We start from the raw sequence: 13,954 nt of genomic DNA, 5'->3' as shown, positions 1-13,954 counted from the left end.
AGACCTAGTTTTATAATAACGATATACATATGTACATATGTATGTACTGTTGTTTATTATCATAAAATTTTATGTTTTTTTTAATGCTTTTTACTGTTCAAAAATTTTATTCACAATATATCTTAGATATATTTTAATAGCTACTAATTACGTGATCATTATCTATTTTAAACACTATTTTTCTTGTTAGTACTATATAGTATCATTTTATTTTGGTATAATATCAACGTGTTTTATTCATATCAATTTGCTTTGCCAGTAATGACATATAATTGTGAAACGTCAATATGCTACACTAAGTTCTACACTAAGCTACTCAAAGAAGTATGGAACGCTGCATGCTCGGCATAACGAGAAAATATAGCAAACGGAATACGTGGGTGAGAAGCATGACAATGGCAATGGATATACTGGAGAGAGTGAAGAGATTGAAATGGCAATTGGTAGGTCACGTAGTTGGAAGTATAGACTGAAGGTGGACAAAAAAGTGCTAGAATGGTAAAAGGGTAAAAGGAATATGAGTAGACGAAATTAGGAAAATGTGTGGAGTGAGATGCATGAGATTTCCGCAAAACAGAAGCGTGTTGAAGAGGCCTTCATCCAGTAGTGGATGGTGAAAGGCTGTAAATGATGATGATACAGCATAATACACAAAATACACAAAAGCTCAAAAACCTATATATAATTTCAATAAATGTACATTATATTCTTTTTTATTAAAAGACTCTTCAAAGTTGATGATTTAAAGCAAATTGAGTTTAGATAATCTGTGTTCATACCTGAAGGGTTCAGACATCTTGTAATCATCGAGACTTCACCTGTGTATTAGTATAGTTATTGATGATATTAAATTTTATGTTTTTGCTTTTGTATGACACAAAAACAATATATGAATTTGCGCATCAAAATGTTGATGATGATTAAGTTCGATTGGTAATAATAAAAAACAATGTCATTCGAACTGTCTAGATTATGTAGTGTGTATGTACATATATGATTACAGCATTGCTCTGTGTAATTTTTATATAAAACAACACAATTCAAATTAAACACTACCTATAAATAGGTAATACGTGACAATTTCAATTTTTTGCGATAAAGCGATATTGAACGAGATACACATAAATAAAATAAAATGCTTCAAGGCAATAAAGGTTACGTTGTGGAATAACAAAGTTGTATAATTATACGTACAAAACTATGCTATTTTGTAAGAGATAATGCAAAAAATCGATCAATACGTGTTACATATTGGTGTTGTTGATGAATTTGTGGGTGCACAAGTCATATGTATGTGCTATCGGAAAAAAAGCAATATGCGGGTAATCAGTTTGTTTAGCAGTGTTACAGCGATAGTACGGGTAAAACATAAACATTTAAAATGAAGTACACATTGATAAGATATAATGTTGTTATGGCGAAACACTTCTACAACGAGATTCACATTGACGTCAAAATTTATAAGAATATAAATATAACATTGTAAACATTTGTATAAATACACAGTGGCATCAACGAATCAAGTTCATTGACGTTAATTGGTTTAACAATCCTTGTTCCGAATGAAAACAAAAACGATCCCATTTATTATTCGATTGCTGTACTCATAACAGTTTCTGGATATTCAACTGTTCACGTTGGCTGCTACAAATGCACCAAAATACATTGCCACAATCGACACTAACTACTACATAGTTCTTCCGTGATGCTGTTATGACTGCGCTCTAAATTTAGAAGAGTCGGCTTTGTATACATATACCTATAAGTCTATACTGGTTTTCCATAGACAGGCCAGTTATAATACTAGTTCTTCGACAGTCCGAGCTACTCAAGAGAGTAAGCAGAAATATTCTGAAACGCATTAAAAATTCTAAAATATCCAAATGACTGGCTGGGACCTATTCTAAAATATCTAAATCCAGCGTTCACCAGATTGCCTATAACTGCATAAAAGATAGGTGGAGTGAAAAAAGAATTCAAAGTAGTGAAATACCCCAATATGTGAAAAGCTAGGACTCCAGCGAATCTTCTGCAGAAACATAATAAAAACTCAAATTGTGCAATAAAAGAAAAATGCGCTCATTTTACTCGGTTTGCATTAAATGTCAGTAGCGTCACTAGGCCCGTGTGGGGATTGCAGTTTGCACCGAGTGACACCAAAATTTTTAACTTGAAAACCGCTAATTCGACATATTCGTTGTATGAGGGCCGCGTATTGTTCAAAGGTTGTAAATGCATTGTTAAAGGTTTGCCGAACCTTTTTTACAAAGGATTTACAACAATGGATAAAACTGTGACTATCCTACCTCTAGTCATAACAATTAACAAATGTTAATAATTAAAATTTTTAGATGACACCACCCCTAGCGACGCTTCTGATTAAATTAAATAATATCTTCATTACGTTAATTTTTACCTTTTTGACCCACACTCACATTCTGCCACACCTAACTGCTGAAAGTTTTATATTCAGCCAAGCATTTATTACGATAGTATTAATTAGTTCAGTACATATTTTAAGAACAGCTCTAATCAGCTGTTTGGATTTTCTTATTAAGTTGACGCTGATGGACAACCAACATAATTTGAAAATTTCTGGCGAAGACTGCTGTAACCTATAAGGTCATACAGAAGCAGACAAAAAGAAAACGAAGCATTCATACGAAAGATGTTGCAAGATTACTCTGGTGATAATTGTAAGCGTCGATACTTGCTCGAGCATACCCACCTTCGTTTGCGATGTGCTGCGCAGTTGAAAAGGCCAAACCAGCTTTCAGACCAGTATATACAAATGTATAATGTGTACGTGTTGATCGTGGGTGGTTGGGCGGTAAGATGTGCTCTGGTGGACCGCCAGCATCTTCGACCGCCACCAACTCGTTCCATTGTTACATACCTACGTACTCCTGAGAAATGTTGCTTTGTAGTGAAGCAATCATAACTCGTTTGTAGTAACGTGGGTATGGCAAAACCCAAATTATTAAATTTCGTTGTACTTATCTTAGATTCTAAAATACCTACTCAAAGGTTAAGTACTTCTGATACAATAGCAGTTGTTGAAAGTTGATTTTTGAAGGAATAATGAGCTGAAAGTATCAGACTGGTTGAATGTCGCCACAGGCGGCAAACTTCACTGGTCTTCAATATCTTGAAGCGATCGTCGTTTTATACGCAATAAATGATTGGTTGTTTTTGCGTCTCGTCTGCTGGCCACAAGACTACACTTCTTGCTATACTGGTTTGACCGAGCGAGCTGGAGAACAGGAATAACAGCTAGTGACCAAACAACATTCCTTTTGCATCTTGCACGACCAAGCAAGCAAGAAAGGCAAAGCACGACCTGAACGTGCTCATAAATACATACATACATACGAGTGAGTACAAGAGAGAACCAAGTGAAGGTTCACTTGGGTTGGTTTGGAAGCAAGCGGTGCAATAATGCCGACGGCAACACAACAAATATTAATGTTTTTGTTATTCTTGCGCAATTTGAATACATTATTTTCTTGTTAGAGTGGTCCTATCTCGTAGAAATTAATACAATTTTAATTTGTCACCTGATCTTTTGCTAGTAAGCAATAAATAAGTAAAATTCTCGAGAATAATCTTTTGCAGAATACGTTCTCGACTCACATCACTAACTAGTACAGCCAAATAAGAAGTTTATATGTGCATATAACATATAAGTATGTTTTTATCATCATATTATTGGGTGGATTTATTTATAGCGTTAATAATTTTTCTTTTAAAACATTAATTCAACCGGAAATTATTGTTTACTTTATAATCATGTATGGTTTTTGCACATTTTTTCCCTGTTAAATTGTGTACGCCGTCATAATATCGCGTATTAACACATGCTGAAAACTCTCAAAGATTTTACCGACCGGAAGTATAAGTTTACTTTTATGAAATTAATGTTTTTATTACCTGTAAGTTTTTTGTTTAAATATTCTAGTATGAATTTGCTCTTCCTATACATCCTTTGTTCGTTGAAGCTTGCGCAAAACTTCTTTCAATAAGTATTTATAATTCTAGTATGTATGTATATAAAGATACTCTGTAGAAAATAGGACTTAAAAATATATATGATGCTAACATGTGCCGTAGGAGATTTTTTTTTTTAATATGAACATTTTACTATTATATCTTGCAAAATAGCAAATTTTGGAATTATGTATGTAGTATGTACATATATGTTCATATTTCTAGCGCTTCATAATATGCAGAATACATATGTATACATATATAGTATGTATGGCGACAGTAGCGTCACAATTCTCAATTTATAATGACAGAACTTTATTAATATCTTAATTGTTTTTGTCCACCGAACGAGTATGTTCCAATATAATAAAAAAAACAATGAATAATATGCAATTGAACAAGTGTACATGTGTACATATGTTGTATGCATATTATCAAAATATTATTATGAAAAAATAATCATGTAACTCTATTTTTTTTTAATCATTAAATACAGACATTAAAATATGTCAAACAAGTACCATATCAAAAAATAAAAATAAGCGCTCAACGTATTTGCGCACAAGCATCTGTTTTTCTTATCACATTTTTCTCTTCAGGAAATTTCATGATTATATCAGATCACATTTGATTGTTTTATCACATAAAATTAGTTCAATAGTCCGCGTCCTCCAAACCGACAGATCTGAGATTGGATTGATTTATCTACCATATTCTTTACGTATTTCACAAATCGATCATTATAAAGTGTTTGTGAGAGCATTGGGCACTTGAACGCAATCACACAATCTTGACGTAAAATTTTATAGAAACGAGAGGACCTATTATTTGAATATTTTTAGAGAATTATCCAAATATTTTGATACGTAGTGCGTTCAAGTAAACTTGGCCTTTTGAAAAACAAATACCAGACTCGATAAACGCCGCCAAAACATGACGTAATTTTGGCTAGCGAGAGTGTGCGATTAAATATACACATACCGATGTAAACACACATAGTAGAATGTGCCATGTTTGTCTACAAAAATGCTTGGGCAGGTGTTGTTAGGTAACTGTGCAAGCGAAAGGCTGCTACTGCCAGTACATATAATATAACCAACCAAGTGTACACATGTTATTAACGTACTAAAAAAATAAGAATCCAAAGGCACGTTTTGCTAAATAGAAGTCGTTGACATCACGAGTGAACAGAGCGACCAGATTGTGCTAGAAAAAAGTTTTGATTTCATTTATTTTAAATTGTAGCACTTGGTTTCATTCGTACGTGATTTATTTTAAATGTACATATAACATTATATATGTATAAATCTACTACTTAGATCAGTGCTACTCAACATAAAACTAGAAGGAGTGGTACTGTTAGAAGTAGCATGAGAATTCTAAGCTTCATGTCATGTCGCATCTGGTCGCGTTTTAGAACCAAGCCTAAACTTAGGGCGAAATCACACAAGGAAGAACGGCACGTCGTGTGCATAGCTCTCCGCTGTGGGTGGTCTCCTATATTTCTTCAAATATGGGATATACCGTTATCGATCACTGTCAAGCAAGGATAAATACAAGGATACAATTTTACCGAAAACACTCCAGAGGGTCATTTTGGGGCTGGGCGTTCCATGAAAATGTGCTAGGCACGGCCCATTTTTTTCGCATGTTTAAGAGTATCTAAAAAGAACCACGTGTCGCGTGCATCGACCAAGAATCCGCTCAATATGTGTGGATGCAGCCACGCTTGGTAATAGTTTTATTCACTATAGAGATTTCAATACGTGACGATATAGTCACACGTGCACATAGTTTTTTCGCCAGCAAGTAATCACTAAAGCTCGGACCCAGAGGGTGCCGCGTATTGTTCAAATGTTGTAAATGCATTGTTAAAGGTTTGCAGAACCTTTTTTACAAAGAATTTACAACAATGGAACAATGAGCGGCACCTTGGCTATCCTACCTCTACTAATCACCAAGAGTGGCACCCTTCAACACAACGCTATATATATTGAAGGATCGCGATTTTTGCTTAAGTAATAAAATAAAATCACCGTGACCAGACCCAACTCTGGTAACCGATCTCACCGTCGGGTGATTTTACAACTTGGGCAACCGGTGAGTTTCCTGGTGTGACATACGCCAAACAACTGGATACATTTGATGTGCTCGCGCAACAGTCACTCGATGTAGCCGAGCTCTTATTGTTCGTGTCATAGGATGGACATAGTGATTATCTTTCAGCATCTTGGGTAGTTCATCTGAACAATTATACAATCGAACAATTGCCAATTCTCGTAGTATTCAACACTTAAAAAAGCATTAACACAATTGACCGTAGCGATGGTTTTTCCCCAAAGATTGGTGAATTCTGCTTAGGACCGTTGGCCAAATTCACAAGCACAGAATCCGATATGATTTACTTTTTGATTATCCAAATATCCAAAGATCGATGTTGAAACATTGATATGTATTGCACGCATTTAAATCGAAAGTAGTTGGCGTACGTGCGAACGTCTCAATTTTTGAATCGGCAATGACGTACTACCGCGCAAAATATATAAAGTTAAAAATATGGCATTATGTAAACGATTCTCGTGTATTATTCACGCCGCATTTTTTTAATGGTAATTTATTAAATTTATACGAATTTGGAAAAATATATCCAGTATTCTGAAATATTATGCTGGTTGCCAATTTCGTGACGCGCGCGCGAATCGTCACGCAATGGTGTGCTACCGATCTAAGTCAACATTCATCTCGTCATTACTTAAATAGACATTATTCAAATTAGTATATTTTTACAAGGTATATAATGAAGTTTTATAAAAAGAATATCACAACGGGTGTCTAAATAGATGTTTCAGTTCATATGTACATACATATACACAGGCCGACGAGAGGGCGGGGGGGGGAGCCGGGATAAAATCCGAGGGCCGATTTTTCGTATACTTTATATACTACTTTCGTATACTTTATATATCTATGAAACTTGAACTTATCCAAAAACGATTTCTCAGACTGCTTTATAATGAGCAATATGGGATTTACCCATACTTATTTCCTTCACAATTCGTCATGGGTATGGTCGGCTACACTTCTCTTGACCACAGTGTTGCCCTCATCAAGTTCTTGTTTTCCATATTTAGAGGCTATATCTCCTGTCCGTCTATCCTGGCTGAGTTGGGCCTTCATGTTCCAGAGAGTGTGATATGGACCCGCCATCGTCCCCTTTTTCACACTCCTTTGGCTAGAACTGTGGCTTTTAGTTATTCTCCCATTCCTCGTGGCCTCCGTTTCTTAAATTCACTGGATGGTGGCATTGACATTTGTCACGTCTCTCTTCATTCTCTGCACCACTTCCTAAGTTATGGAAGTCGCGACCATTTAGAAAGGTTGAGTTAGTTTATTTAATTATGATTTTATTAAGAATTATTTTTTTCTATGTCATGTTTTATTTAGTTATCTTTTCTTTATTTAATTTGTATATATAATTTGTTTATTTAACTTGTATTTTTTCATTTTGTACTGCTTAATCTTTTTAGCACACTCTATAAAATATCAATAAGATCTTTCTTTTAGTTTGCCATAGGGCCCGGAATTATTTTTTCCCCGGGGCCCAAGATTCCTCTCGGCGGACCTGCATATACATATGTACATACATACATAGTAAATATATAAAAATTACAAAAATCTGTTAGCAATCTGAACTATTTCATAATCATCTATTTAATGTAGGTTAGGGTCGTTTTATTTTTATAAGGTAATATATTAGATCATATAGCTCCTAGATACTTGTCATCAGCATCAGCACACATCCTTCATACTAATTAGTTGAACCAAATAGTAATTGTAATTGATTTTTGTATGTACATAATGGATTAATGGAGAGCAAAAATTGACTGAACTACTTATAATAAATAGATCTTGAGTTTAAAATCCAAAATTTGAATACTTACTCAAATTTGGAATAAACATCCTAGAACAAGTTTTGATTTAAACAAAATTGCACTCCCCACTATCATTATTACTATTTCATCATATTCTACCTTCGTCTACTAGGTTCCACATTAGTTTACCTATCATCTTCTCGTATATGTTTACATACATCTTCTTAAGATTATTTGAGCACTTTATTTGTCTAACTATTGCAATTCTATTTTTTTTCAATCATTTGGCTGTATCTTTCATGTCGAGTCAAATTTCTTACTTACAAGTTCTACATTCAATTCCTTCTCGTTTTCCCCATAATACAAATTTCCATATAAACACATGTATGTATGTATATTTGTAGAAGTAAAATGAGATAAACTTAAACTCTTAAGTTTATCTCATTTTTAAGGTTAAATAATGAAATTTTCCTCAAAGAATTCAGCCATATGAAGAACATCCATTATAATCAGTTAACTAAAGAGGCAATTGTTCGCAACATGCGTCTGTTGCCATATGCTTACAATTTATATGCTGTCCAATTAATTAAAGACAAGTCGCCGCCGATGCAAATAAAATGACGCAAAATCAACGAACGAATATACACATATGTGTATGTACATTGGGTAAAACCCTGCCATATATGGTACCACAAGCGATGGGATGTCAGTCGTGTTGCACGGCACTTGCCACATTGACTCACAAAGTAAGTCCAAAAGGGTTAACAGATACGATTCATCGCGTCCATAGTCCACAGTTTCATCGCACATACATATATACGGATTCAATTATTGTTGAATAAACAGGAAATGACGAATAACTTACGTCTCAAATTTTCCTTAGTAGCAATCGTCACAAACATTCAAGCCGTATTTGGTGGAAATGATTAAATCTTTCAATAAATAACTGACTTAGTACTTTTGATCAGGATTGACTTGGCAATACATTAACAATAGCATTATTTCTCATTGGATGTGTTATAAGTAAAGAGCGGACCCAGAGCGCGCTGTCCATTGTTCACATGTTGTAAATGCATTGTTAAAGGTTTGCCGAACCTTTTTTACAAAGCATTTACAATAATGGAACAATAGACGGCGCGCTTCCGGTCCTACCTCTAGTTATAAGCAGAGATCGGCATTGGATGGATGCTTTATGCTAACAATAGACCGCTCTATTAGTGTTCAAAGCAAGAGAGTAAAAAAAACATGGTTTTTCTTATTTTATTATTTATACCGACCACTTGTATACTGAAAGATGGATATTGGCCGGTTAATATAAATACTGGCCATAATATATATAAAAACGGATGCGATGTATGCTTCTAGGTATGTGCGGTGCATCGACTAGTATGGAGATTTAAAATAAACAAATTTTAGAATACTAGGAGGATACGTTTAGCACATCCCTATGGTGTGGCGTGACGCTCGATCGTGTCGAAGAGACGCGGGGTAGTTAGAAATATTATTGTCCAACACTAATTACAACACTAGTTAGAAATATTGATGTCCTGCATTTTGATACGCAACCATTCTGAAAATAATGACTTGCAATCTGTTTCGCATGTTTTGGATCGTCTTCAATATGTTTGGATTACCAGAATTAAATTTAGTCTTGCTTTCAAGAAAAAATTTTTCAACATATTTTAGCAAAAAAGTCTTTCAGTCATTGGTTTTTTTATAAATACTACTTACTGAATAATACAATTACAATAATAATCAATTGACGCATCCATTTACCAATCCAATCTTTGAACAATGGTGTGTCACGTAGCGTACTCCTCAAGTCTGTAAAAAGTAAAACTAAGTACTTTATTCATACAAAAAACAGACAAGATACATGTGCACATATGGTTAAAAAATAAAATCTCCCTTGTAGCCTTCCTTGTACTATTTTACACCAATTCCTTTCCGTAGTCAGCCGTTGAAATCAACGGGCACAACACTAGTTCAATATAAATTCTGGCCTTTCATATTTAAATACTGACAAAATTAGACGAAAATAAGTACTTACCAGTAAAATACAAGCCGTTTTCAATATGGTTAGACGGTTTCGGCCTAACCTGTGTTGGATGTCCTAGTTTGGATGCTATTTTCAAGAATATAATGGTAGCACTTCACAGGATGAAACGAACTATACAATTCAAATATTCAACGTCATGGTTGACAGACGAATTCACAACCGAGCAGAATAAAGATTGATTATAAAAAGCACCTGATAATATTTAGCGGAAGAGCCGAATCCGCACCGGACGTTGACAAACGCACGTTTGTCAACTGCTTGCTGCTCTGCATATTAAAAAAAACACTTAGTAAACATGACGTCGCGTCATTTTTCACACATACGTATTTTTTTATTGGAATTTTTAGCTCAAGTGAATCTATTGACAGCTCAAACGACCTCAAAAGATCTCAAAACGAGCTCTCCGGCACATTTATTTGCGCATGTGGGTTTTGGTTTCGAATGGTTTTCATTGAGTTGGCTGCTGTCCGACGTGACGTGACGTGCTAAGTGCTCGCCAATGACCAGCACACATTTTACTTTCAAATACGCTAACAGTAAAAGAAACCATAAATAAATCATGCGCTGATGCAAAAAATACATATGCGCAGCATTCGTATTGATAACCGCAAGCTTCAGCGGTCGATTTAAGTACATATTGATATTCATACAACTGATATGTAATATGTAATAGTAATACTGAAATAAAAAAAAGTGCTCCTCGAATTGCTAGTCATGAATATAGTAGTTCATATGTTCATAGATTGTGGCACATATGTACGTTTTTAGAAAGTAGTTTGTGTTTGCATGCAAAATAAATGCAGGTTCTTGGTGAATCGTAAAACGAAACTTGTATGGAAATCACTGTTCAATCAAAGAATACAAAGCAATGTCAGATTCGTTTTACAGTCAGAATATGACCCAACTAATGGTGAAGCAGCCATACTAAGTGCTTCCCAAATCATTAAATATTGTGTTGTGTTTAGTGGTTACAAGAATTGTAAATATGCCAAAAGAAGTTAGTACAGATGTTATAAACTTATAAACGAATTGGATGGCCATAGTTGAATGGGTGCTTGTCAATTTACCCCCATATGCATCGAACACAAATAGTTTTTTTTTGCATCCGTTTTATACTTTCGAAACATCTGGACATGCTTTGAAATCACGCAACAATACGAAAAAAGGTAGTAGTGCTAATACAGGAAAAACAAGTTACTTGTTCAATACTTCAATAAGAGAAGCTACATCCGATATGTTGAAATTTTGATGTTGAAACATGTTACCTCACACGGATTACCTAAATTTTGTCTTCTCTTTTTAACTACATAATTATTTAGATACGGATGTGATATCTTTCTGACTAGCAAGCTGATACATACATATGTACATACTATAAATCTATCTGTATAAATATAAAATTGAATGTCTGTGTGTGTGTGTCTCGAATAGGCTCCTTAACCACTGAACCGATTACGATGGAACTTTCAGGATTTGTTTATGCATGTGCGGGAAGATTACTGTGAAAAAAAACGGGAAAAAACCTCTTCATAATAATATTCGTAATTACGATTTTATTGACGCGAAAGTAAAGCTATCCCATCCCGCCTTCAACGCATCACGACGCGAGTGTGACAATAATCGCGCCACGCCTACCTCGCACACGAATGTACTGACGATTCAGGGCTGTACCACAAACACACAGCAGATGGCCCACGTCAACAAATATATCTATATTTGTGGAACGGGAACGAGAACGGGAATTGCACGCGTTATTGTGGCATTGCAACGCATGCCGGATTCAGCAAGTATATTTATAAAAAAAAACTATTTTTGCCTGTCTGTCACGGATGCGTTCCTACACCGTTCAACCGATTGCGATGAAACTTACATGAGTTATTGTGTGCGTGCCCGCGATGGTTTCTGTAATGAAAAATCGCCCACAAACGGGAACTGCATAAACGGGAATGATTGGTATTGCAACGCATGCCGGGTTCAGCTAGTTGTATATAAACTTTGTTCTTAAATATTACTATTCTTCGTCGTCGCATTATTTTCATACTAATATATTAGGGGTTTCAAATATTGTTTTCAACCCGTAGTACTTTGATTCGATTTATGGAATTAAGATTATGATGAAATTTTAATATTACTGTGACCGTTTTAAAACTCAATTTTAATGATTTAACGCTCACTATTCGATGTCAAGATAATATCGAATATATGAATTCCTTGCTATGGAAGTTCTACAATTTACAACACATACTCGTCAAAAGCAATATATTTTTATTCTTTTTTGACTCGATTGTCGGTTTCGAATAATTCCAAAGTTCACGAAAAGCAACTTTCAGAACGGCTGCCTTTTCACAATTACGAAACTTTTGATATTTTTATTCGCATTTTTTCCTCTCGGTAAAAAGCGCGCGCACCCGCTGCTCGAGCGACGACCATCTTGAATTCATTCTGTTTATTTTTTAAGATTTTTTTTTTGTATTATTTCGTTTGTTGGTCGCAACCGGTTGTTGACTTTGGAAAGTCGGATGATGATGAGGGGGGAGGTCGGCTCGCTTTTACTGGTTGGCCGGTATATTCCGGGTCGGGCCGCATGGCCGCTTTACCGACTGCAAGCCGGCCGAGCAACGGTTCACTGTTGGCCGAGACCAGTTTTTGCCTTCGAGGAATGCGCCCCGATCTGGTCAGCCAGTGGATGCTTCGGGGGGGGCTTTAACTTGGTCCGAGTTGTCAGCATTATCAATATTTACCGTCGGAGATCGGGAGGACCTCGTTCGGTCCCTCAGCCAGGGGTCCGCATTCTCAGTCTGGTCGAAAGCGGGTCAAACGGGCGACAAAACTGTTATGTGTACTCCTACCAGCTTGGATTCCGCAATTGAGACGTAGGTGGTTGGATTAAATTACCGACAACAAATTCTGTCAAATGTATGAAATTATATTCGACATAATTGAAAAAAAGATGTATGCAGTGATGCAGTGCTAAATAAAAACGAGTTCGAATTTTCGCATGATCACAAAACTTCATCTATTGTTACTACGTACATAGATAAAGTAAAAAGAACCAGGTCGGTGTTTAATTTTTACAACCCCCCTACCCCTTCCCGTTTTTTTCCTTACTAAAAAAAAGTTGCCTCCTAATATTGGTAGATCAAATATTTATAAAAAAATCAAATAAGAAATATTCTTACTTGTTGAAATTATGTTGTTTTTTTATATTTTATAAAAACTTCCATAATGCATCCTCTTCAACATCTTTGATTTTGCAAAACCTGTGTTTGTGTGTCAACAGCAACATTTGCTTTTAGCAATGCTAAAACCATGTACATATGTATACATCTGTCAAAAAACTATCAAATTTTAACATGTGAATTTAGAGATGACTTCATTTAAGCTGAGTTCCCTCATTTTATCTATCCTCAAGTATGTATGGTCAATAGTTTAAAGAATGTTTTCTTTCGAAGTTTTGGGTGGTTCTAGATAAAAGAGCCAATAAATTTCATTACACGTATTTTAAATTTTGAATGTGCTCAGATTACTATTCGATTGTGGTCATCGAGTGTTAGAAACAAGATCGAGTGTTAGTAAAAATATTTTTTAATTGTACTCGAAAAACAATGTTTATATCAATCAAACTGCCAGGGCGGTGACCTGGCCCGACTACACCACTGGATGTATGAATCAGTAGATATATATATATATATATATATATATATATATATATATATATATATATATATATATATATATATATATATATATATATATATATAATATAGAAAACCACATTGAAAAGTTTGTTGTTCGAGTTCGAGTTCGCTTTTACGTCACTGTAGTCAACAGCAACAATCGAATGATTGTTGTTGCGTAGGGGTGGGTGGAGGATCGAAGTAAAAGGCCTTAGTCGTTTCACAGCATTTATTGATGATTAAGGAGATACACACACTGGCAATGCTCAGTCCAGAATTACATGATATCGCCTACGTACCGCCTTACAAAGGGTAGATCTCTCAGGACGTCTAATCTGTTTACCTATTGTATAGTCACG

Source organism: Arctopsyche grandis, chromosome 6 (assembly GCF_051622035.1).
Source record: "Arctopsyche grandis isolate Sample6627 chromosome 6, ASM5162203v2, whole genome shotgun sequence".
In the NCBI taxonomy this organism is placed as follows: domain Eukaryota; kingdom Metazoa; phylum Arthropoda; class Insecta; order Trichoptera; family Hydropsychidae; genus Arctopsyche; species Arctopsyche grandis.
The sequence above is the reverse complement of the archived record's forward strand: the minus strand, read 5'-3'. Positions refer to the sequence as shown.